Below are 25,812 nucleotides of genomic sequence, written 5' to 3'. Positions count from 1 at the left end.
TACTTAAAATTGAGTTTCAGGGTCTTCAGGATGTTCCTGTACTGTTAGTTTATACATAGTTATTGCTTCAGTTAGAGGTTTTAGACTATCTTAAGAACATAACCTTGTATTATTTGCCTGTAAGAGAAAATAAATTCCACGTCTATCAAGGAATAATAAGCATATTTCTTGCTGCTGATCCTTTTGCCATATTGTTTCTTCACCTGTATGCTGGATGAGAAATGGGAGAAGAAGGGATAGATTTGGGCTGCCAGTATACATATTTAAGATGGATTGTGTCTGATTTCCTATAGAACAGCATTACCCTGAAGAGTAGGAGTCAAAGTTTGGGTAGTGTGTTTGGTGCATAGTAGCCCCCCAAAGAGGTCTATGTTCTAATCCCTGGAACCTGTGAATATGTGACCTTACATGGCAAAGGGGAATTAAGGTTGCAGATGAATTAAAGTTGCTAATCAGTTTAAGATAGGAAGATTATCCTGGATTATCCCGATGAGCCCAGTGTAATCATAAGGGTCCTTAAAAATGGAAGGGGGAGGCAGAGCGAAAGAACCAGAGAGACAGCAGAAAAGAAATCAGCCCCATGATTCTTGCTTTGAAGACGGAGGAAAGAGAGGGCCATGAGGCAAGAGAGAGAGAGAGAAAAAAAGCAGGTAGACACTAGACACTGATGCAAGGGAACAGATTTCTTCCAAAGAACCTTCAGAAAGGAACAGTCTCCCCAACACCTTGATCTTAGCCCGGTGAGACTTGTATCATGAGACCCGTGTGTCAGACTTCTGACTTCCAGAACGATCACATAATAAACTTGTGTGGTTTTAAGCCATTAAGGTTTATGCTAATTTGCTATGACAGCGATAGAAAACTAATACAGGTAAATACACTGTGGCCATTTGAATCCTTATGGAAATGATTTCTAAACAGCCTGTCCCCAACAAAATAGTAAGATGACATTTGTAAAACTGATACAACTAGTGCAGCTGTGTTTAAATGGGGGCAACAATGAGTCCTGCCAAGTGAGATTTCTTCCCATTTTCGTAGAATCTTGGGGGCACCTCTGGATTTTTGGAGCCTCTTTATTGATAAAAGTTGTATACTGGGCAGATGAATCAAAATGGCATATAAGATGCCATTGAAACTGGCACAACTACAGGTATGATCATCTTGAAGTTCATTGCAGTAATCTAGCAAAAATTGATAGGGATATTCACAAAAGGGCTTTTCACTAAGAAGAATGGGAGTAATTGAAGAGTACATGGTCTGAAAGGTGAGGGGCTATAGTTTTAGATATATTTTAAATTTGAAATGATAGAACTTCCCTCTCCGGTGAAATTAATCTAGAAACTTACTGAATGCATTGGAAAATTTCTGCTAAAGAGGATGATGATTTTGAGTAAGTCCAGCAGGAGAAAGGAAAAATACCTGTCCTGAAGTCTCTTTGGCAATATGTTGGAGGAAGGGACAAAATTAACAGCTATCTAAATTGCAGAAAAGCAGACAGAAGTTGAGGTCCTTGTGAATTTGCTGCAAAGATTCTTACCAGTTTGGAGGAAAGAGCCTTGTGCTTTCAAAAATTATACATAGTCTTTGTTCTTAGTAGGAAAGAATATCCCTGTGCATTCACTGTAAGTACACAAAAATGCATTTCCACTCTATGCTCTCGAGTTGTTAAAGGAGAATTTATAGTAATGTCATTGGATAACACAAATTACAAAAAATTGCTATCATTGAAAGTGTTTTTGTTTTTCCAAAACACGTATAACCTTCTGACCCAGCACAAACAACGTATGCCCCTGTAGAGTCATAAGGCTGTCTTTCTGACAGTTACCACTCTTCTGTGGTGGTGAGTGTATTGCATTTTAATACAGTGACAAAGTATGTGATTTATTTAGTGTCATTTACTGTTGCTTTATTGTAAAATTGTTTTTCTGCAAATAGCTCCTTTGTGAATTTGTATTTTTAGCCTGCCTACCCCTGCCTACATGAAATTTAAGGAGTTTTTCAGTGGTTTTATTTTGTCATTTCCCATGTGTGTTAATAATCATGTAAGTTTATAGGAGAGAAGCAAGGGCACCAGAAAGAACATGTGCTTCAGTTAACAAGCTCTTTTCAAGCCGACTCCTGTAGATGAAGCCACTAAGGCATCCTCCTGTCTAAAAGTTTGTATGATATATTGTCCTAGGCAGGAACTTGAAGGTAGCAGAATTGGTAACTGCCACTCTCAATACTCTTAGTCACTGCTGGCATCTAACTTGCCCTTTGATCAGCATGACAGCTCTCTTAACACAGAAAATGTGGTAAGAAGTGTTCAAAATTTTGCCAAGAAGTGAAGATATCCTCCCCGCACCCCAATACTTAGAAGTTAAAATAAAAAGGATGAGAGGATGTTTGTGTGATATAGTAATTTAAGTTAAATTGAGGAGGTTGTGGATGCTTTGTCTGGCCAAGTATCAGTATCTGTTGTATTTTAGTTAATTTTATTGCTCAACCTCTGTCTTTATTTCAGTGGCTTGTGTGTAGTCTTTCTGGTTTTCAGGATTATATAAATCTGGGTCCAGTCAGAAAGTCATGCAGAAATTTGAGCAGAGAATGTTTAGTGTAAAGGATTATTTACTGTAACAGAGCTAGTAGGAAGTACAGAAAGTGCTACAGAATATAGAAATAGATGTAAGAAACAGCCACTACTTCTAGAACTACAATTGAGCACCCAAAGAAGAGGACTATCCCAGGCTGAGATCAGGTCTTGTTGGAGAGGGTATATTCTGTAGGTTATTGGATGGCAGAGAAGTTGATGGAATTTGCCAGAAATCTATCCTCTAGGATACCATAGAAAGATGTTCATAGAGGCATTTTGCTGGCTGTGTTCTACAAACTGTCCAAAAGAGAGTGCTGGGGAAATCTGTCTATTGTCATGCACTGCAGCATCCTGGTGCTGGGGAAGCCTGCCAAGCAGTGCACCAGGCTGAGAAGCAAAGTCCTTTCCCCTTGCAGTGTTTTCTCCAATGCTGTCTGCTGAACATTACCTTCAGTTGGGGTTGAGGCAGTGGGTGTTAAAAAGAATATTTATTTGTGCCTAATCCCTGGTGGGATCAGGGCGGCATATTACTACACTAGGGTTTTCTTGAGGAACATACTTGTTATTTTATTCCCTTTTGCCATTCAGAAACTTTTCTTCTAGATAAAATGATACACTACTTTTGACTTAGAGGCCAATTCCTGCTTTTGCGTTTGGTTGTTCCCAGTTCAGCTGATTGTGGCTATTTCCTGCTTGCCTCCTGTATTCTCTCATACTGAAATATAAAAATGAAACCGTAGTCCTGGACCAAATATTTAGGCACTGCTTGTTTTTACTACACTGACTTAGATCAATGGCTCTGTCTGTAGCTTTAAGAGGTACACCTGGTTTATTTTAACAATATCAGACTTTAACACTGTCTCAGTCCCAACTGATAGGTAAAGTTCAGCAGATAGCAACAGACCCAAAGAAGGCATTTTGTCTCAGAAAATGTCATATTTTATAGCTTTTATTTTAGGATGTGTTGAAAAGAAACTCAAGATACCAGAGCCACAAATCTGTCAGTACGCCCTTGAACGAGTAGTTTTGTCTGATGAATGACAGAGCGAACTAGACAATTTTATGATTTTCTTTATTTCTCTTGACCTGCTTTTCACAAATATCAAAGTGCCTATTTTGTTTGGGTTTATTTGCACAAGAATATTTATGAACTATGTCTTTGTTTTTGTGAACACAACTGGTTTTAAAGTTCTGGTGTAAGGTTTTTAAATTTCAACAATATAATATGACTGATTTTTACTTGGCCTCATTTTATTGCTTTTGTCACATTAATTCAACTGCAGGGAATTCAGAGGCCTAAAAAAAGTTCTTGTTATCTTATGCTAGCTAGGTCTGTTCATCAAGGGAATGATTTAGAAAATACACATACCTAGGTTGTTTTCAATTTGACTTTCTGAACACATTTTAAAAATATCTTGGGCATTTGCCAACCTTTGTGTACCTTCTTATACTTAATATTTATAAAACTGTTTAAAATATTTGCTCTTTTGTGAGATTTACTGTGGCTTAATATAGCATTAATAATTCAGAGGAAAATCTGTTGAATTTCTTTCCTCTCCCTGTGTTTTTGTGTGTGTCCCTCTCTTAGTATCTATCTATGTGTGTGCGTATATATATATATTTTACTCTTAATAACAGTCTCCCCACTTGCTAGCCTTAGGACACTGAAGTATCAACTCTTTCACCTTTAATGGGAACTATGGCATCTGTACTACAGTCTTTGCTACTTAATTCAGGCCATGGAAAATTACAAGTTTAAATACTTTATAATCTGATGATAATACTTTTGGTTTCATAGGTTTTATTCCATATAGCTATTATATTCTCTGTTCATTTTCTCTTATTTTGAACTCTGAAGCATTTACCTTATCTTTTTTGTCTGTTTCTTCCCCCTTACCCCCAAGACAGAGTCTCGCCCTGTCACCCAGGCCGGAGTCCAGTGGCGCGATCTCAGCTCACTGCAATCTCTGCCTCTTGGGTTCACACCATTCTCCCGCTTCAACTTCCCGAGTAGCTGGGACAGCTGGGACTACAGGCACAGGCCACCACGTGCGGTTAATTTTTTTTTTTTTTTTGTATTTTTAGTAAAGCCGGGGTTTCACCCTGTTAGCCAGTATGGTCTCTATCTCCTGACCTTGTGATCCGCCTGCCTCGGCCTCCTAAAGTGCTGGGATTACAGGCGTGAGCCACCACGTCCGGCCGTTTTTTCTTTCCTTCTTTTTTTTTTTTTTTAAAGTATGATATTCACAATTAAACTGTAAGCTTTTAAAGACATGAAGTGTGATATTCACAATTAAATTGTAAGCTTTTAAAGACTTGTATTTTCTCTCTAGTGAAATATAATACCCCAAACAGGCTATAGTTAATGTCCAGTGGAGGGTGTAATTTGTCAAGTACATAGATACATGTCTTCTTTTCATGATCTGAAATAACTGAGAAACTGCACTCAGTTACTCGTTAGTAGCAGTCTTGAATAATATCTTTGTTATAAGGCATTCAGCTAAGTGTCAGAAACATGTAGACCCTTACTTTGAAGAGGCCACAGTCAAGTGGGTGGGAAACAGGATAATAACTTTGTGGAGAGAGGATACAGAGATACACATTGGCTCAGGGTGTTTGAGAGCTTTTGAAAAAAGGTACAGTTATGGATTGAATGTTCATTTCCCCACAAAAGTCATATGTTGAAACCCTGACCGCCTCCTACCCCATGCCCAGTGTAGCTGTACTTGAATAGGGGGCTTCCAAGGAAGTAATGAAGATCATAATGGCGAGGACCTGATCCAATAGTGTCATTTTAAAAAGTGACACCAGAGAGCTCCCTCATGCTTTTTTGTGTGTACAAAGAAGAGGTCATGTGAGAACACAGCAAGATGGTGACCATCTGCAAGCCAGGAAGAGAGGCCTAGAGGCCTTACCAGAAAGTGATTCTGCTGGCACTTTTATCTTGGACTTCTAACTTGAGAAAATAAGTTTGGGTTGTTTAAGCCACCCAGTCCATGGTACTTGGTTATGACAACCTGAAAAGACTAAGGCTCGTAAGTGTTTTGGGGCTGGACTTAGAGATTTCTAAGAGGAGGGGACTCATTAGTGGCATCTTAGTGAACAAGGAGGACTTTCTAGGTAGAGACTAGAATGCATATGCAAGAACATGGAGGCTCAAAGTGTATTGTGGTTAAGGGAACTTCAGCAAAGGCTGTGGGAGGAGAGATGGCTGGAGGTGCCCCTGAAATAGTATTCAAGGCTCAGATTAGATAATGCACTTTTGAAATGGAAAAAAATGGAGCCCAGATATGAGCAAAGTTCTGCAGCTTTGGACTTACACCAAGGATTTAAGCCCAGCTCTACATTTTGTTTTTGTAAAATGGGTATAATAAAACCTACCTTGAAGGTTTTTTTGAGGGATAATTAAAAGACAATTCTAAAACAGTTGGTTGAATGCCAGGCAACTACTAAGTGTAGTAATTATTAAGGTGAATGAAATCAGATCTGTTGGGCTCCAAATGAAGGTTGAACTTACTATACACTCTACCTGTCTGTAGATGTAAATATAGATGCTATCATATTTGTAATATTGTCAAATGGGATGGGATTAGGGTGACAGTCTGGCAAATTGAGGCTCTTTGCCTTACCTGTTTTTCTGTGGAGGATGAAGCAGGACCCTTTGTTGAATTAGGGAGCCTGGTCTTGAGAGGTTGTTGGTTATAGTAGTGGTAATGAATTTGCTGTGGGAGTGGGATCCAGAGGTGAATAAACACAGAGATATTGCTGGGCATTGTTGAAAATCCAGTTAAGCTTGAAGATTATAAGTTTTTAGTGGCACCAATACAAGCACTGGATTTTTTTCTTAAGTAACGCTTCACACTATAAAACAGTCCATGGAGAGGAGAGATTATTGGCTTGTTCCATTATCAGAAGTTTGCAAGATGAGTGAGGCAGAAAGTTAGAATGAAGGATTGGGAGTAATGAAGACTCAGTAAGTGAAGCATTGTTCATGGGATTGATTTGGAAAGAAGATGAGAGTAGGTGTTAGCCGGTTGTGGCCCATGGGCCGAACTTGGACTGCTGTCTTTTTTTTGTGTGGTCTGCAGCTAAGAATGATGTTTACTTTCAAATGGTTGGAAGAATGTTTTATGACATGAAAATGATATGACTTTCCAATTTTAGTGTCCAGAAATAAAATTGTGTTGGAACAAAGCCATGTTCTTTCACTTATAAGTTGTCTATAGCTACTTTTACCCTACAACAGCAGTGTTCAGTAGTTGGGAGAGAAACTATTGCCTGCAAATCCTAAAATGTTTACTATCTGGCCTTTTCAGAAAAAGTTTGCTGATCCTTGGGGTAGAGGACTAGTGACATTGACTGTAGTGGTGGACAACAAGCCAAGTAGACATAAAATCAGATCAGAGAAAAAAGTAAGGATTCAGGTTGGACGATTGAGTGATACAAGTCCTCAGTTAAAGGTGTCATAGTTGTTCCTTTGAAGATTGAAAAGGTTGTTCATGTACATTGAGGATGCCCCTGATTGTGGTATGAGTTGGGGAGTAGAGAAGACTACAGTAGAGATGCTAGAATTCCCAATAAAGGTGGAAGAGTTGATATTTCCTAAGGATAGGAAGTGGGGGATTATTATTAGTATATAAGAAAACGTAGTAAGAAATAAAAATACAAAACATGTTTTCCTACACCTTTTTCAATTAGTTTTTTTAAAAAACATCATTGTGAATCTTATAGGCCTAAAGTTGTCTTTCTAATTTTGCATTTTAATTGCCACTGAGGTTGAGCATAATTTCATATTTGCTTGTGGTTTAGTAATTCTTCTGGTAAATACTTGTCTCCTCTGCCCGCCTCCCCCCCTTTTTTTTTTCATTAAAAGGAGACAGGATCTTGCTCTGTTGACCAGGCTGGAGTGCAGTGGTGCTATTGTAGCTCACTGTAACCTCAAACTCCCCCAAGGGATCCTCCTGCCTCAGCCTCCTGAGTAGCTGGGACTTCAGGTACATGCCACCACTTACACTTGGCTGTTTTTTTTAAAAAAACTTTTTTTTTTTTTTTCCGTAGAGATGATAGTCTTGCTGTGTTGCCTCGGTTGGTCTCTAACTCCTGGCCTCAAATAATCCTGCAGCTTTGGCATTCCAAGGTGCTGGGATTATAGGCATGAGCCACTGCACCTGGCCTTCTGCCCTTTTATTACAAAAATTAAAAATGTTTCTTTGTAAATAATTCTTATAAATTTGGATATCAACTCTTTGCCACATGTTGCAATTTTTCCCCCAGTTTGTTGTTTGTATTTTGATGTTTTACTGTGTGCTTTGCCAGATAGAATATATCATTTTTATCATTTTTACGTTTTGCCTGTGGCTTTTTAATTTAGAATGTCTTCTCTACCTGAAATGAGATACATAGGTGTCTCTCTTTTTTTCTGGTTATTTTATTTTGCTTTGGTTGCTCAGAGGCAGGTGTGTGACTGAGCTTTAATTGAATAGAACCTGTTGACTTGTAAATTGTAAGTACTCAGTTTTCACATAGTTTCATTTTCCTATTAATCTGTGTTTTCCTCAACCTGATTTATATATGAATTCCCATAGCCCACCTCAGAGTCTTAAATTATAGTTTAGTGGGATAATCATGAATATGAATATACTGACTTTAGTTTTAATTTACCATTTTCTTTAAAGCTTTGTTTTGTTATAGTTTGTTCCCATGATTTGGTTTTGGCTCTTATAAGTTTCCTGTTACATTTCCAACTTTATTTTATTTTAGTCATGCCACTTTTCTCCAACCCAAACTGAGAATAACAATATGACATTCCTTCCTAAGGTGATTTTTCTTTGCTTTTTTTTTCCCCCTCATGTGACAGGTCTAGGAGTGAACTTTAGGAAATATATACTGTGAAGGAATTATCTTTGCTGATAGCTCAGTTCTTGCTTTTTTTTTCTTTTTTCTTTTGAGACACAGGGTCTTGCTCTGTCTCCTAGGCTGGAGTACAGTGGCATGACCACGGCTCACTGCAGTCTTGACCTCCCGGGCTCAAGTAATCTTCCTACCTCAGAGTTCCGAGTCCCTGGGATCACAGGTGCACACTACTACAGCTGGCTAATATTTTAAATGTTTTATAGAAATAGAGTTTCACTGTTTTACCAGGGCTGGTCTCGAACTCCTGGGCTCAAGCAGTCCTCCCACCTTGGCCTCTCAAAGTGCTGGGATTACAGGCATGAGCCTTACTCTTAGTTTTAAAAGTCAAGTTGTGTTTCATCTGTTTCCTGTCTGCACAAAATAGCTTTCTTATCCATTAATCTGCTATTCCCCTTAGGCTTTATTTATTTGTTTTTGAGACAGAGTTTCGCTCTTGTCACCCAGGCTGAAGTATAGTGGTGTGATCACAGCTTGCTACAGCCTTTACCTCTTGGGCTCAAGGGATCGCCCCACCTCCACTTCCTGAGTAGCTGGGACTATAGTCACGAGCCACAATGCCTGGCTAATTTTTAAATTTTTTTTGTAGAGATGAGGGTCTCACTGTGTTGCCCAGACTGTTCTCGAACTCCTGGACTCAAACAGTCCTCCTGCCCCAGCCTCCCAAAGTGCTGGGATTACAGGCATGAAGATCTTGCTTGCATTTTAACTCATAATTCATGTATTTATATAAATTCATTTTGAAATAGTTTCAAACTTATAGAAAAATTGTGAGAAATAGCACAAGGAACTTCTTCCTGTATACCAGGGGTGTCCAATCTTTTGGCGTCCCCGGGCCATATTGGAAAAAGATTGTCATGGGCCACACATAAAATACACAAACACTAATAGCTGATGAGCTAAAAGAAAAAAAAATCTCGTAATGTTTTAAGAAAGTTTATGATTTTGTGTTTGGCTGCATTCAGAGCCATCCTGGACTGCATATGACCCATGGGCTGTGGGTTGGACAAGCTTGCTATACACCCTTTGCTTAGATTCACAATGGCTTACTTTTATGTATCTTTATTTTGATAGAATTTCAAGCTTGTAGAAGAACTGGCACAACAGTACAAGGAACTCCAATACACCCTTCGCTTAGATTCATTAGTTGCTTGCATTTTGATACATTTGCTTTATTACACACACACACACACACACACACATGCACACACTTGTTTTCTGCACCATTTGGAGGAGTTTGGAGTACAATTTTTTTTTTTTTTTTACTTTAGTACATATTTTCCAAGAAGAAGGATGTTTTCTTAGAGAACTACAGTATCGTTATTAAAATCAGTAAGTTTAATAATTATGCAATACCATTTTTATATAACCTGTATTCATATTCTGCCATTTGTTTTCAATAATGTATCCTGTAGGTATCTTTCTCCCTTAGTTTAGGATCTAGTCCAGGAATATCATGAATATGATAAGTATCCATCTCAGGACATACATCAGTAGGTGCATTGGTTTGGCCTGTAAAAAGTAAAGTAAAGGTTCCTCTTCAAAGACTTTCTTCCTCATCTAATTAGGAATAAATAGTAACTTCTCTTAAAAGCAAAATTTATTCAAAGACCTGTACTAACATTCTGAAATATCTGCTATCCATAATAAAAAAATCAATGTACTTTATGTTCGTGGCTCCCACAAATTAGCCTAAATATTTGCCCTGGCATGCTTTTACTGATCCAAGCAAACATTAAGTCATAGCCTGTTCCTCTTCCTTATTTAAAAGTGTTTTTACCTTTCTCAGCATTCCACAAGTTACTTCCTCCTTCCTTTGTTCTCCTCTACCTTTTCCTGTTTTAAAAAGTTCTAAGTTACTGTCCAATCAGGTCAAATACAAAATGTAAGGTCCTGTTCCAGCCAATGAAAACCAGACAGAGCAGTAAAGTGACTGCATCAGGTTATAAATGACCCTGTCTCCTTTGTTTGGTGTACTCTCATGGCAAAACTGCTGGCGAGTGTACCCTTTCTACAAAAAGTAAAAAAATGACCTTGCTAAAACAATTAAGTTTATATTCAAATGCTGTTTCTTTATGGCACCAAGAAGCAAACATTTCAAACAGGCCCAATGTTAGCGAAGTTAGTTTTGACTACTTCAGATGGCGTTCATTGGATTTCTCCATTGTGAAGTGACTCTTTTGTCCCTTTATTAATTGGTAATTTGTGGAGAGATACTTTGAGATTATGCAGATAATCCTGTTCCTCACCAAATTTTCACACACTGGTTTTAGCATCCATTGGTATTTTTCTAACACCATTATTTCTTCTGTATTTATTTGTTGCCATTCTACTGTGAGAGCTTTTCCTTCTCCTCCAACTTACTTGTTCATTCATCATTTAGGTATGGACTCTTTGATTCTCATTTTATTTTATCACTATTATCATCAATCTCTACTACGTAGATTCCCAAAACGTACTCAGTTTGGCCAACAGAAGACTCTTCAAGCCAGATTCTGTATCTTTGACATCTCCTCATTTTTTTTGAGGACTTCTATATTTTGTCTTAAGAAGGTGTTTCAGACGTATGTGTTCCCTGCCTGAATTTAGGAGTCAGTCATTTTCCCAAGGAACCCTAGTTTCTTTTCTTTGCCAAGGAGAACAGTATTTAGAAACCAAGATCTGGGTGCTAGGTTTTCTTATGGTTACTGGTGTGTTTCTTACATCTGCCTGTGTATTCTAGGCCTTCATAAGCAAGGAAAAATATGTATATGTGTGTATTTCTGCAGTTTTCTATTTTGTGTGTGTGTTTGTGTATATTTTAAAATTCACACTGTGAGTTCTCACTGACTCCTCCATTTCCATCCAACATCATAGGATATAGTCTAGGCTATACCCAGTCTTTCCATGCTTTGTTTTCCCTCAGAAACACCGTGTAGCTGCTGAGATCTTGTTGAAAATTGGCACCTAAAATCAAAAGTGTTTTATGTGTATTTACTAACTGTACAAAAATCTCCCGGTTTTATCAACTCGACTAATGTTTCTTGAAATGGGAATATGTTTGTTTATGGAAGGATTAAGTAGTTTCTCTGTTAAGTAATAGAAGCAGCACCTATTGAGCATGTGGTAGGCATCAAGGACTATTGTAGACAGTTTATATGTATTACATCAGTAATGATATAACAGTGATGACACGCATGCGCGCGCACGCGTGCACACACACACACACACACATTTTTGAGATGGTCTTGCTCTGTTACCCATGTTGGAGTGCAGTAGTGCAATCATAGCTCACTGCAGCCGTGAGCTCCTGGGCACAAGTGATCCTTCTGTCTCGACCTTCCAAGTAGCTGGAACTGCAGGTATGTGCCACCATGCCTGGCTGATTTTTAAAATTTTTTTTGTAAAGATGAGGTCTCTCCATGTTGCCCAGGTTGGTCTCAAACTTTTAGGCTCCAGTTGTCCTCCCTGCTTGGCCTCCCAAAGTGCTGAGATTATAGCCATGAGCCATTGGTCCAAACACCCACACTATATGATGCTTTACTTAAGTGTAATATTTATTTATATTGAAAAGAGCACTTTCTGTTAGACTGTGACTCAGAATGAACATACAACTTGATATGAAATTATGATTTGATATACTAATATTTATTCTACAAATGATCCTTCTAAGGAGTAGCAAATGAGTTAAGTAAAATTAAGTTATATTTCTACTGATATAAATCCTATTGAATTGTGACCAGTAGAATTTTACATTTGTTGAGTGTTATGACTTCCCACTGTAACTTGTATAGATTTAGTCTAGATAATAGTTACTAAATTGAATTATATAATTTGTGTTTGGAGGTTGAAAATAATTCATGAAGTTTTTCTGTGAAGAGAGTGAACTCCCTTAACAAGAATAAAAATATAGGAAAACCTGACTTTGTTTTCTGTAGTGGTTCACTTTTTGGTATTTTTTTCCCTTAAAATGTTCTATAAGCTATCATAAGTTTCGGTCATATTAGTTACTGTAAGTAACTTGAATATTGAAATAAAGAAGAAATTCTTTTTAAAAGAAGCATTGTGTTTACTTAGTTTTAAGAAATACAAGCAAAGGAATACATTAGATCTTTGTGGCCTTGTATTCCTATTGTTGTAATATTTGAAGTAGGTTTTCTCTTTTCTGAGAATATAACTTGCAACTAACTTGTGTCATCTTGAACAAGGCAACTGCTGAGGCTCAATTTCATAATGAAATGGAGTGATCTCTTCTTCAGTTCTTACCTCATAAGAGAGCTCTTTAAGTTGAGTTTAGCTTCTGGAGTATGGTCCCTGAATCCTCATGCTTATTATAGTTCCTGAGGCATAAACAAGTGATCAGTTTCTGTTTATTGAATGGGGGAATCATCACATGAAACCTTTTTATATAAAACACTTAAAAATTTAAATATCCAAATGCTGGGTAATGTTGAGTAATTTTTTATTGAAAGCATTTTAAAGAGCATTTGAGAGCACCTGTTGAATTTAAAATGTGAAGTGTATTTTAAAATACACTATTAGTAAAGGTAATTTTACTCACTGGCTACTGTTTATGGTTTGAAGACCAATTAATATGAAATAATTCTTTATGAGTTTAAACGTCTTTAGTTTTATGAATTTATTATAACCAAGTTGAAAGTAATTTTTAAACAGCTTATTGAAAATATACTAACCATTTAAGAGACTGATTTTCTGGAGCAAAGACTGTCTCTGGGACCTGAAACCATTCTTTGAAATTCTTTCCCTAGTGTGCCGGTGTCTTTCTTAACTTACTGGTTCGATGGTGAAGAAGTTGTTAAATGCAGCCCTGGGGTGGGGGTGGGGGAAGTTCTGAACTGTAGTTTAAAAAGCTTTCACAAGCATTTTGGTTACTCAATTTGGATAGTGTTCTTTAAGTGAGTTTTATTGACTTGTGGAATCATTGATGACAAATTAATAATTTAAGGTTCAAGTCTTGCATTGCTATAAAGAAATAACTGAGCATTTGGGAGGCCGAGGTGGGCGGATCATGAGGTCAGGAGATCCAGACCATCTTGGCCAACGTGGTGAAACCCCATCTCTACTAAAATACAAAAAATTAGCAGGGCATGGTGGTGCGTGCCTGTAATCCCAGCTACTTGGGAGGCTGAGGCTGGTGAATCGCTTGAACCCAGGAGGCGGAGGTTGCAGTGAGCTGAGATCCTGCCACTGCGCTCAGCCCGGTAACAGAGCAAGACTGTCTCAAAAATAATAATAATAATAATAAATAAAAGTAAGAAATACCTAAGCTTGGGTAATTTTTAAAGAAAATAGGTTTGTTTGGCTCATGGTTCTGCAGGCTTTACAGAAAGTGGGATACTGACATCTGTTTGGCCTCTGGTGAGGCCTCAGGAAGCTTTTACTCATGCTGGAAGGTGAAGGGGGAACAAGCAGGTTACATGGCCAAAGCAGGAGCAACAGAGAGTAGGGGGAGGTGCCGTATACTTTTAAACTACTGGATCTCAAGATAACTCACTATCATGAGGACAGCACCAAGACAGGAGAGATCCACTTCCAAGATCCAATCACTGCCTGCAATTGGGGATTACAATTCAACATGGGATTTGGGCTGTGACAATATTAAAACTGTATCACTGACCCTCCCAGCACTTTAGAGCCTATACCATTGCTATGATTTGATGATGACAGTACATTTTCAAGAATTGCTTAAACTTTCTCTGGTTCATTCAGAAAAGTAGGGATAGAATTACTTCCTCCAGCAAATGAAATTCAACCATAGGATCATTTTTTAAGTGTGCATTGTTCTCAGGGGTCTCAGACTTTTTTTGTTGTGGTTTCTTCTTACAGTATTTTTAGTAGTGCATAAGATTTGTGAATAAGATTGAAATATCCCTTTATTGTGTGGGAAATCCAGAACAAGTAATTTACTCTTTCTCAGTCTGTTTTTATTTGTATGGTGCAGGTAATACTACCCATCCTGCCTTTATTCCTGTGATACTTAAGAAATTGTATTAACTGATGTTAAAGTGCTTTGAAAACTTACAGATAATACTTTAGCTGCTTTGTTTTATATAGCTTTTGCCGGTGTTCATCTGTAGATAAAATTAGCATTTTGGACTTTAGAAGATGCCACTTTGTAAGTCCAAAAACTTTGTAGTTAACCTATGTATGTCTTTGTAAATAAGTAAATATGCTTAAGATTTTTTGAAAGTTCTTAAAGGGGTCATTGAGATAATTTGATTTAATGACTTTATTTTGCAGGTGAAAAAACCAAAGCCAGAAAAGATAATGACTTAAAATCATATAGTATGACAAGGCCAGTTTTGCATTCCACAGTACGTTAATACATGGAAAGAGTGTATTTGGTATGAGCTCATGTTTGGTTTATTTTATGGTATATTCATGGAAGGACAGATACAGATCATCTGAAGTGATGAGTAGTTCCCAGTTGTGCATTTTTGCTTTGGAATATTCTTAAATTCAAATATTGTTCTTTAAATTCATAGCTTTTCAAATAAAAATAAACCCCACTATGAAATCCTGAACCAGGAGGAGCTGAAAATGTGTATTTTTTTAAAAATCATGTTTCCCTATTGATCTCAGTACATCCTAAGAACTGTTGCCAGTTAATGAATATTTTGTTTAGACTTTTCCTGAATTAGAGGAGGTGAGCAACTTGTTTTAAAGGTTTTTCTAGGCTGCAGCTCCCGTAAGGACATATATATATTTTAAAAAGTGTTAAGGGTGGTTAGTGTAGCACTTCTGTTTCTTGAAAAATCCAGATAATGCTAACCAGTAATCCTCAAATCTGAGGCCATTATTCTCTGAGGATTAATTTTGTTAGCTCAAAGATATGTGGAACTTTGCACGTAGAGGGTGTTGGTAATAGGCAGTTGTGTTTAGGGCGATACGTGTAGTAATATAGGTTTGAAAAGGTCTTGTGTTCAGATGTTTAAGTAAAAGGGAGAGGAGGAAAGCCTTTGGGGACCCATAAAGTCCTATAACTTTCAAAATGATAAAATTTCAGCTAGATGAGCCTCATATCTTGTCCTTTAAAGTTTTATATATTATTTTATCACTTCAAATATTATACGCTAAAACTGTCATAGAACTACCATGTACCATTTCTCTCTCTTGAGTTCACACTGTTTCCAAGCCAAGGGGAATATGAAAATTAAAAGGATGTGGGGGAAGTTGGAAGCTACATCTGTGAATATAGGCATCTTAAAATTTGCCATGTATCAAAATGTGTAATGTGGATGCTTCCAAGAGAGCTTCTTTTTTAAAAAATTATTTGTATTATTGAATTGGAGGGATAGGGGAAGAAGATAGTCAAGAGAATATAGAAGCAAAAATGTACTTGATGTACTTCGACTTTCCTGTAGCCATTGGGAACACTGAAATTTGAAAGGACTTTCCAGAGTAGAAAACTGTAACTTTCACAATGTTTTACACTTAGTCAACAGTTGTTTCTTAGATGTTTGCTAAGACCATGCAACTGTGATAAATACATTAAATATAAGATGTTATTTTTCCCTTCAGTGAGTTTACAGTCTGGACAGAAAAGATATGTGGAACCAAAGAAAACTTTACAAGACAATTTTTGCTAAATTATATAACAAATGCTCTATTAGAGGAAAAAGTATTAGCCAGGGCAAAGGTTAGCTAGTGAGATGGAACTTAAACCAAAGAGGTTCAGTATCTGACTGTTGTCTTAGCCCAGGTAAGCTCATTCTTCCTTCTGAGACTCCCTGTGAGCACGGAAGGGCAGCTACTCTTAATTTAGGCCCTTCAGCACAGTTGATGGCCCAGAGCATGGCAGAGGATAACTGTGTTGTCTTTTCTTCACTTTAACTTCTCTCTTGATGTCAACTTACATGTGAATCTAAGTATTCTTCCACAGACTTCTGGATATCCTGTCCTTGGCTGTTTTTCTTTTAGACACCTCTAACTTCAGGATTTCCATTTCCATTCTTCAGTTCCTCTTTAAGGAGTCAGTAGGCGATACCTTCACTAGATTTGAGAAGCATTGTTTTTTGGTTTTCCCTTTCCAGTCTTCCGTGCTTAAACATGAAAGTTTGGAACGTGTCCTTTCTGTCACAGAAATGAAAATAAGTTGACATTATTGGACAGCTATATGTTAGGAATTTTATATTCAGTGTACTCTTTAATCATCACAAATTTGTGATGTGGTAATTATTTTCATTTTACAGATAAGGAAACTGGAGATGAAGTAATTTGCCTGAGGCTGCATGATCAATAAATGACATCAGATGCTCCCCTGCCCCGCCACCCCCAGCTGCTTCATTCTTCCTTCGAAACTGAGAGTACTAAAACGAAAAAGAAAATATAGGAGGTTGAAAGAGAGCTGAATTGAACATCTTTTCAGCTAAAAGTTAATGAAAAGTTTAGTTTTGAATTATGCGTCAGGAGCCTCTGAGCAAATAGTTCTGTGTCAGAGCGTTTCATAGCTTCACAGACTGGATTTGAGTAGTGTTTCAGTTATTCAAGGGCAGTGAGCTTCTCTCATATGATCTCATGCCTCTTCATAGGAGTATGGTAAAGAACTAGAGCACAGTGCTAGGTGTGTAGGAGGCACATAGGAAATTGCTGCTCTATGTGTTATCACTACTTAAACAAAATTTACGATTTGTATTCATCATTGAATATAGAGTAAAGTGGATGTTCTTGGCAGCTTTTGGCAAGTGAATAGTGAACCTTAGTTTAACCATTTATTTTCTTTCATAATTCTTTGTTTATATTTCATCCTATCTCTTTATCAGTCCCATCACTGAGAAAAATGTTTTCCCTATGTAGTTGCCTCTGCACTTAAAGCAGGCTCGGTCCATTAATCCCATGACAAGAGCGTTGAGGACATGAGGAGCCTTCTTTGTTCATGGCCACAATTAGTGTGTTTTCTTTTGGATCACTGGTGAGTGAGCTTCCCTCTAGAGCTGGGTGAGCTTAGTCCTCAGTTTTGCAGAGAAAGGAGCAGCAAGGAGCAGTTGACTGCTTCCCTCTGGGTGCTAGGAGGAAAGGAAAGTGAGTCAGCATTCATTTTGTTCTCCTCCCACCTTGCAACATCTGTCTGCCATTGATCTGCTTCCTACCTCCTTTAACTTGTCAGTGCGTAATCCCCTATAAGGTATCCTTAAACTGCATAAGAGACACCATAATATTGTATGGGGCCTTTGGCAGTTCTTTCCTAAAACCGAATAGATTTAAGTCACAATTCTAAATTTTGGAATAATAGCAAGAAACGTTTGGAACACTTTGCAAATAGTTTCAGGTGTACGCATGTGAATGTACCCTTTATTTTCTGTCCAGCCCCTACCCAACACAAAGCAGAGAGAAATACCAAGGAATGAAATTGTGTTTTATGAGGAAACATGATGACTTCCTTCTCAAACAGACATAACTGTGTAACTGCTTAAGTTGTTCAGCCTTTTATTATGTTCTTACACTTGATCTTTTTCTATAATTTACCTTTTTCTTCTTTCTCTCAAATTCCTTATTTTGCTTTTATTGTTTAGTGCAGGACTTGAACTCTCCTAAAATTGTTTCTTCTTTGTGGAAAAGAAAATGGCAGGAATGAGGCAGTAAAAATTGTGACCAAAGTAACAGAAATGCAAGGCCAAGGCATGGACAGCAGCCGTTACTAGATAACTAAAACTTTATTATATTCAAGTGCAGATTTGACCAATGCTGAAATAGCATGGAAATTAGAGCTCTGAGGGACCTTAGGAGCTGCAGAACATAGCCTTTTTATTTCACAGGTGAGGAAACGACATTTTGGGGATTTGGCCAGATCAGTACAGCAAAGTTATCTATGAAACCATGGCTAGACCTTGGTCTCTTGACTTGCATTTGACTTTTCCATGATTGAGGTGAGATTATCTTAGAAGTAACAAATGGCAGACACTGATGACCTAATGCTACACTGGCTTTTTATTAGTGTTTATTTTGCTTTCATAAAAAATATTGTACATTTCAAGTTAGGATTATTATTGAATTACCACAATATACACTACAGACTTTGATTTATGAGCTTCTCAAGTGTACATCAATTATAATCAATTCTAATATTGATTATATTGATTATTCATAGTCTAACATTGGGGGATTGGTTGCATCCTGCTATATCCATATGGTAGAGTATCATACTTCTGGATTTGGAAAGAGTGTCTCATGGTATTAGGAAATGCTTAAGGTTTATTAAGTGAAAGTCCTGAACAATATATGCAGTATAATACCAGTCATGTGTTTAAAAAAACGAAGTATATGGTTGCTTAAAAGTTAATAATGATAGTGGTTCTTTGAATGCTAGCATTATGAAAATTTTAATTTTACTTTATTTTCGTGTTTTCTGCAAAGGCACATTGTAATCAAATCAGTATTATAAAAATGTAATTTATAATTCAGTTTCTACATTCAGCAATAATGTATGTGGTAAGAAGAGCTATATTTGTGAAACTCTTTGGTGTGGTTTAAGTTATTATTTATGTAATAATCTTGTCTTTCTGTATCTTTATTTTTCTGCCCTAGACTGTCTTATTAATGGATTTTTATTCCTTAGGAAACTCTCCATATAGCTTTATTATACTTCATCTGTGCTCTCTCTATAACCCCTTTAATTTTACCTTTACTCGCCAATTTTGTTCAAATAATACATGTAACATTATTTGTAAAGATACTGCAAGCCTTGATGCCAAAGCATAGCAATCCCTGGCTTCACCTGTTTTCACCCTCAGGTTCACATTCCAGAAGGAACTTAACACATATATCCGTTTTGTGGGGTATTTAACGTACACATTGCTAACCAAGATGCTGCTTTTCCTTTTTTTCATTACTTTTGGACAGCATTTACTTTCTGTCATCATAGATGAGGTTTTAGCTCCCATGCCACTCTTTTCCTTTCCTCTCTCACTCTGTGTGATTAAACGAGTATTAAAACTAAATAAGCAATTATGTTTATAGTATTTTGACTATATAGACAGTGTGTCATTCTCCCACACCCCCCACACCAAGTAATGTAATTCTCTTTGTAATTTTGGTTTTTCCTTAAAATCCTATTTAATTTTTAAATAGCAAATAATAATTGTATATTTATGGGGTGCAATATGATATTTCAATATATATTTACAATGTGGAATGATTACATCAGGCCAATTAAAAAATTTGCTTTACCAAGCTGTCATTTTGTATGGTGAAAACATTTACAGTTTACTGTTTCAGCAATTTTGAGATAACACAGTACATTTTGATTTATTATAGTCACCATTCTGTAAAGATTAGTAAAGCATATTTCTCTTGTCTAGCAGAAACTTTGTGCCCTTTGATCAGCATTTCTCCTTTCCCCCATCTACCCTCCTGCCCCAGCCTCTGGTAATCATCATTCCACGCTCTACTTTTATAAGTTCAACCATTTTAGGTTCCACATATGAGTGAGATCATGTGGTGTTTGTCTTTCCATGCCTGTCTTATGTCTTAGTATGTCTTACGACTTCGTATCATGTCTTCCAGGTTCACACATGTTACTGCAAATGACAGAATTACTCTCCTTTTAAAGGCTGAATAGTAATCCATTTATATATATATAAATGGATTTTATATACATATAATAAGGTAAATCTATATTTACCTTTTTCTTTTTCTCAAATTCCTATATATATAAACATATACATACACACACACACACACACACCATTTTCTTTACCCATTCCTCTGATGATGGACACCTAGCCTGCTTACATATCTTGGCTGTTGTGAATAATGCTGCAGTGAAGATGGGAATGCAGATGTATCTTTGACACTCTGATTTCAGTCTTTTTGGATATAGACTCAGAAGTGGGATTACTGACTGGATCATAGGATAATTCTGATTTTAGTTTTCTGAGGAGCCTTACTGTTTTTCGTAACAGCTGTATTAATTTACATTTCCACTAACAGTTCACAAGAGTTCTGTTTTCTCTGCAACCTTGCCAATACTTGTTATCTTTTTTCTTTCTGATAATAGCCATTCTGACAGGTGTAAAGTAATACCTCATTGTGGTTTTAATTTGCATTTCTGCGATGACCAGTTTTTCATGTGTGTTGGCTGTTTATATGTCTTCTTTTGCTAATTGTTTATTAGGTCTTTTGTTTGTTTTTTGATTGGCATATTTATTTTCTTGCTATTCAGTTGAGTTCATTTTATATTTTGGATCTTAATCTCTTGTCAGATGTATGGTTTGCAATCCTTTATGAGATGTATGGATGGATGGTTTGCGTTTTTGTTTTTGTTTTTTTTTTTACTATTTGTGTTATCACTTCATTTTACTGCTTGTAAACAATTAATAAAGCTTTACTGTACAGAAGCTTTCTAGTTTGATACAGTGCCATTTGTTTGTGTTTGCTTTTGTTGCCTGTGCTTTTGGTATCATATCCAAGAAATCTTTGCCCAAACCAATGTAATGGATCATTTCCCCTATGTTTTCTTCTAATAGTTATACAGTTTCAGGTCTTATATGTAAATCTTTAATCTGTTTTGAGTTGATTTTTGTATATGGTGTGAGATAAGGATTCAATTTCATTCTTCTGCTTGTGGATATCTGGTTTTTCCAGCAGCATTTATTGAAGAGACTGTGCTTTCTTCATTGTGTGTTCTTGGTATCTTTGTTGAAAATCAGTTGACCAGAAATGTGTGGAGTTTATTTCTGGTCTCTCCATCTACTTTCGTTGGTCATTGTGTGTTTTTATGTCAGTACCATGCGCTTTGATTACTATAGCTTTGTAATAGATTTTGAAGCCAGATAATGTGAGGCCTCTAGTTTTCTTCTTTTTGCCTATATGATTCCATACAAATTTTAGAATTGTTTCCTATTTTTGTGAAAAATGTCATTGGAATTTTTTTTTTTTTTTTTTTTTTTGAGACGGAGTCTCGCTCCGTCGCCCAGGCTGGAGTGCAGTGGCCGGATCTCAGCTCACTGCAAGCTCTGCCTCCCGGGTTTATGCCATTCTCCTGCCTCAGCCTCCCGAGTAGCTGGGACTACAAGCGCCCGCTACCTCGCCTGGCTATATTTTTGTATTTTTTACTAGAGACGGGGTTTCACCGTGTTAGCCAGGATGGTCTCGATCTCCTGACCTCGTGATCCGCCCATCTCGGCCTCCCAAAGTGCTGGGATTACAGGCTTGAGCCACCGCTCCGGCGTCATTGGAATTTTAATACGGATTACGTTGAATCTGTAAACCACTGTTGGCAGTACGGACATCTTAACTATTATTTATGTGAGTCCACGAACATGGGATACCTTACCATTTATTTATGTTGTTTACAGTTTTCTTTCAATATTTAATAGTGTTTAGTATACAAATGTTTAACCTCCTGGATTACAATTTACTTTTAGGTATTTTTTTTTTGATTTTGTTGTGAATGGGATTGATTTTGTTGTTAGTATAAAGAAATGCTACTGACTTTTGTGTGTTGATTTTGTAGCCTGCAACTTGACTGATTTGTTTAGCAGTTCTAATAGTTTTTTGGTGGGTCTTTACAGTTTTCTGCATATAAGATTATATTATCAATTAACAGAGGTATTTTCAATTCTTGCTTTCCTGTTTAGATGCCCTTTATTTTTTTTCCAGCTAGAACTTTGTTCTGTGTTGAATAGAAGTAGTAAGAATAGAAATCCTTATTCCTGATCATGGAAAACCTTTCAAGTTTTCATCACTGAGTATGTTTGTTGTGAAATTTTCATATACAGCCTTTATTATGTTGAGGTATCTTCCCCCTGTGTCTAATTTATTGAGAGTTTTTATTGTGAAAGGATATTGAGTTTTGTTAACTGCTTTTTCTGCATCTATTGAAATGATTATAGGGTTTTTGTTCTCATTCTGTTAATAGGGTACGTCCATCACATTATTGATTTGTGAATATTCAACAATCCTTGTATTCTAGGGATCAGTCTCACTTGGTGGTGAGTGATCCTTTTAATGTTCTGTTGAATTTCGTTTGCTAGTATTTTGTTGAAGATTTTTGCAGATATGTTCATCAGGGATATTAGACTGTTATTTTCTTTTCTTGTAGCGTCCTTGTCTAGCTTCGGTATCAGAGCAATACTGGACTCGTAAGTGGAGTTTGTAGGTATTCTCTTCACTTTGATTTTTTGGAAGGATTCAAGAAGGAATTGGTATTAGTTCTTTAAATGTTTGGTGTAATTCCACCTTGAGGCATCTCGTGCTGACCTTTTCTTTGATGGAGATTTCTTAATTATTGATTCAGTCTTCTAGCTTGTTATTGCTCTGTTCAGATTTTCTGTTCCTTCTTGATTCAACTTTGGTAGGTGTACCTTTCCAGGAATTTATTCTAGGTTATCCAATTTGTTGGTGGATAATTGTTCATAGTCTCTTTGACCCTTTGTACTTCTGTGATATCTTCTGAGTTGTGGTATCTCCTCTTTCATTTCTGACTTTATTGTTAGAGCCTTCTTTTTTTGTTAGTTTGCTAAAGGTTTATTGATATTGTTTATCTTTTTAAAGAACCAACTCTTAGTTTTACTGATCTTTTCTGTTTTCCTTCTGTTCTCTATTTTATCTATTTCTGTTCTGGATCTTATTTCATTCTTTCTGCTAATCGGGGTTTAACTGGTTCTTTTTTCTCTAGTTTCTTGAATGTATTTGAAATCTTTACTCTCTTCTGATATAGGCATTTATTGCTGTAAACTTCCCTTTTACAACTGCTTTTGATGCATCTCATAAGTTATATTGCGTTTCCATTTTCATTTGTCTCAAGATATCTTTATTTTCTTTTTAAATTTATTTGACCAATTGGTTTTTCAGGAGTGTATTGTTTATTTCTGTGTGTGTGTGAATGTCCCGAAAGTCCTTCTGTTACTGGTTTCTGGTTTCATTCCATTATGAGTAGAAAAGATATTTGGTATAATTTCAATCTTAAATTCATAGAAACTTATTTTGTAGACAAACATATAATATATGATGGGGAATACTCATTCCAGTTGCTGTTGGATAGAATGTTCTATATATGTCTGTTAGGTCCATTTGGTCTAAAGCGTTGTTCAAGTCCACTATTTCTGTCTGTATGATATGTCCATTGTTGAACATGGAGTTTGAAGTCCTCTGCTATCGTTGTATTGCAGTCGATCTCATCCTTCAGCTCTATTAATATTTGCTTTATGTATTTAGGTTCTCCCATTTAAAATTGTTCTGTTCTCTTGAACAGTACATAAAGTAATGTCTTTCTTTGCTTCTTTGTCTCTTTTTACAGTTTTTGACCTAAAGTCTATTTTGTCTGAAGGAAGTATAGTCATCCCTGCTCTCTTTTGGTTATCATTTTTCATCCATTTATTCTCAGTCTGTGTGTGTCCTAAGGCTAAAGTGAGTCTTTTGTAGGCAGCATATTGTTGGATCTTGCTTTTCTAATCCATTCTTCAGTCATTGTTTTTAAAAATCCATGCAGTCGTTTGATTGGATATTTTTTTTTTTTTTGAGAAGGAATCTCACTCTTTCGCCCAGACTGGAGTGCAGTGGTGCAAACTCGGCTCACTGCAACCTCTGCCTCCCAAGTTCAAGCATTTCTCCTGGCTCAGCCTTCCGAGTAGTTGGGACTACAGCTGTGTGCCACCACACCCAGCTAATTTTTTGTGTATGTGTGTGTTTCGTAGAGTTTGACCATGTTGGCCAGGCTGGTCTTAAACTGCTGACCTCAAGTGATCTGCCCACCTTAACCTCCCAAAGTGCTAGGATTACAGGTGTGAGCCACTGCATCTGGCTACTTTTTGTATTTTTAGTAGAGACAGGATTTTGCCATGCTGGCCAGACTGGTCTCGAACTTCTGTCCTTAAGTGATCCGCCCGCCCACCTTGACCTCCCAAAGTGCTGGCATTACAGGTGTGACCCACCGTGCCTGGCCTGGCTTATAGTAATTCTTAATGAGCTGCAAATACACTTAGTACAGTGTCTGTCAGTAAATGGCGGTAGTTCTTATTTCATTCTTTTTCTTGCCTTTTTCTCACCAACAATGTGAGCTGTGTAGTAAAGACCATATTTGATTGATTGTTTTGCTATGATAATTTTGAATTGAATGGAATTCAGAAGGACCTAAGCAGGATCAGATCCTTCTTCTTAAGCCCTAGAGCCCACTCAAAGGGAATCATTTTTCTAGTAAATTGTGGCATATATGGTACAGCAGTTTGCCAAATATCTGTGTGTCAGAATTATTCTTATGAAATCCTTAGGCAGATGCCTCACTGGATGCTGACAGACACTATCTCCTAGTGTAATATAACCATTTTTTCTTTCACCTTAGGAAAAGATTCACTCTGAGTGCCAGATGAAAAAGTTGACTTGTGCTTAAAGGCCATGTTATTTTTTTCTTTTTTTAAAAAGTCTTGAAATGCTACAGTTGGACTCAGCAAGTCGAGATGCCACAGCTAAGACCTGTGGAAGGAATAGTGAATTGACATCTCCCATTGCACTACATTCTACAAAATATATTCATTGAGGAGATGGGTGCTGTAAGCCCTTATACTTATGTATTTCTGAGGATTGAAGGTGCTAGAGCCAGCCAACTTGTTATAAGTGAGTTTGAATGAATTAAATGTGAATTCACAGTATTTCCTCTACTCCAAAAGTTCTTGAGGCAATTGTAGGAAAGGACAAAGCGGACACAAAGACTATGATAGGCTGTGTTGGGGGAGCTGCCCCAGTGGTGCCAGGGGCCTGAGGACCCTAGGGATACTTGAGACCCTAATTGGTATACTTCTTTAGGGTCAAGAGTTGGAGTACAGCCTTGCCAGAGTTAACGTGTCATAACTCGTTACTGGCCATGGGTATTTCATTTCACACGTTCTCCTCTACTGATTTATTAATTCAGAAATTGATATATTAACTTACTAGCTGTAGTTGAATAAAACTTAAATTGTATATTATTATGTTTTGAATTTTTTTTAGTTTTCTGAAATTGCACTTACGTTTCCATTCAGATGCTGAGTTTAATCTGTTAAGTTCAGTGTGTGTGTGTGTGTGTGTGTGTGTGTGTGTATGTGTATAAAACATATGTTCTAGTGCTTGGTATTGAAGTTGTTAATAAAATTTGTGGTTTTTATCACAACAAGGTTTGCTAAACAAAACTATCAGAGAGCACACAAGTGCGTTAATAAACATGAGTCTGGGGTTTGTTTATTTTGCATTTTATGTTCATTGTTTCGAGTAATATGTTGTTCTGTGTGTTAACATTTTAAATTTATGTAGTGCATTTTCGAATAGTTTTTAAGTTCAGGAATTTAAAATCAACTAATTTTTAAAATTAATCTATACTATACTATACTATACTATACTATACTATACTATACTATACT

At 36.9% G+C, this 25,812-nt stretch overlaps 1 protein-coding gene across 10 annotated transcripts in view; it reads left to right on the top strand.

Moving 5' to 3' along the window:
• PCMTD1 (protein-L-isoaspartate (D-aspartate) O-methyltransferase domain containing 1) overlaps positions 1-25,812 on the top strand; it is an 82,072-nt gene that overhangs the window by 12,102 nt on the left and 44,158 nt on the right. The window lies entirely within an intron of this gene.

Source organism: Piliocolobus tephrosceles, chromosome 7 (assembly GCF_002776525.5).
Source record: "Piliocolobus tephrosceles isolate RC106 chromosome 7, ASM277652v3, whole genome shotgun sequence".
Taxonomy (NCBI): domain Eukaryota; kingdom Metazoa; phylum Chordata; class Mammalia; order Primates; family Cercopithecidae; genus Piliocolobus; species Piliocolobus tephrosceles.
Note: the sequence above shows the minus strand (reverse complement) of the source record. Positions and strands in the feature narration are given on the sequence as shown.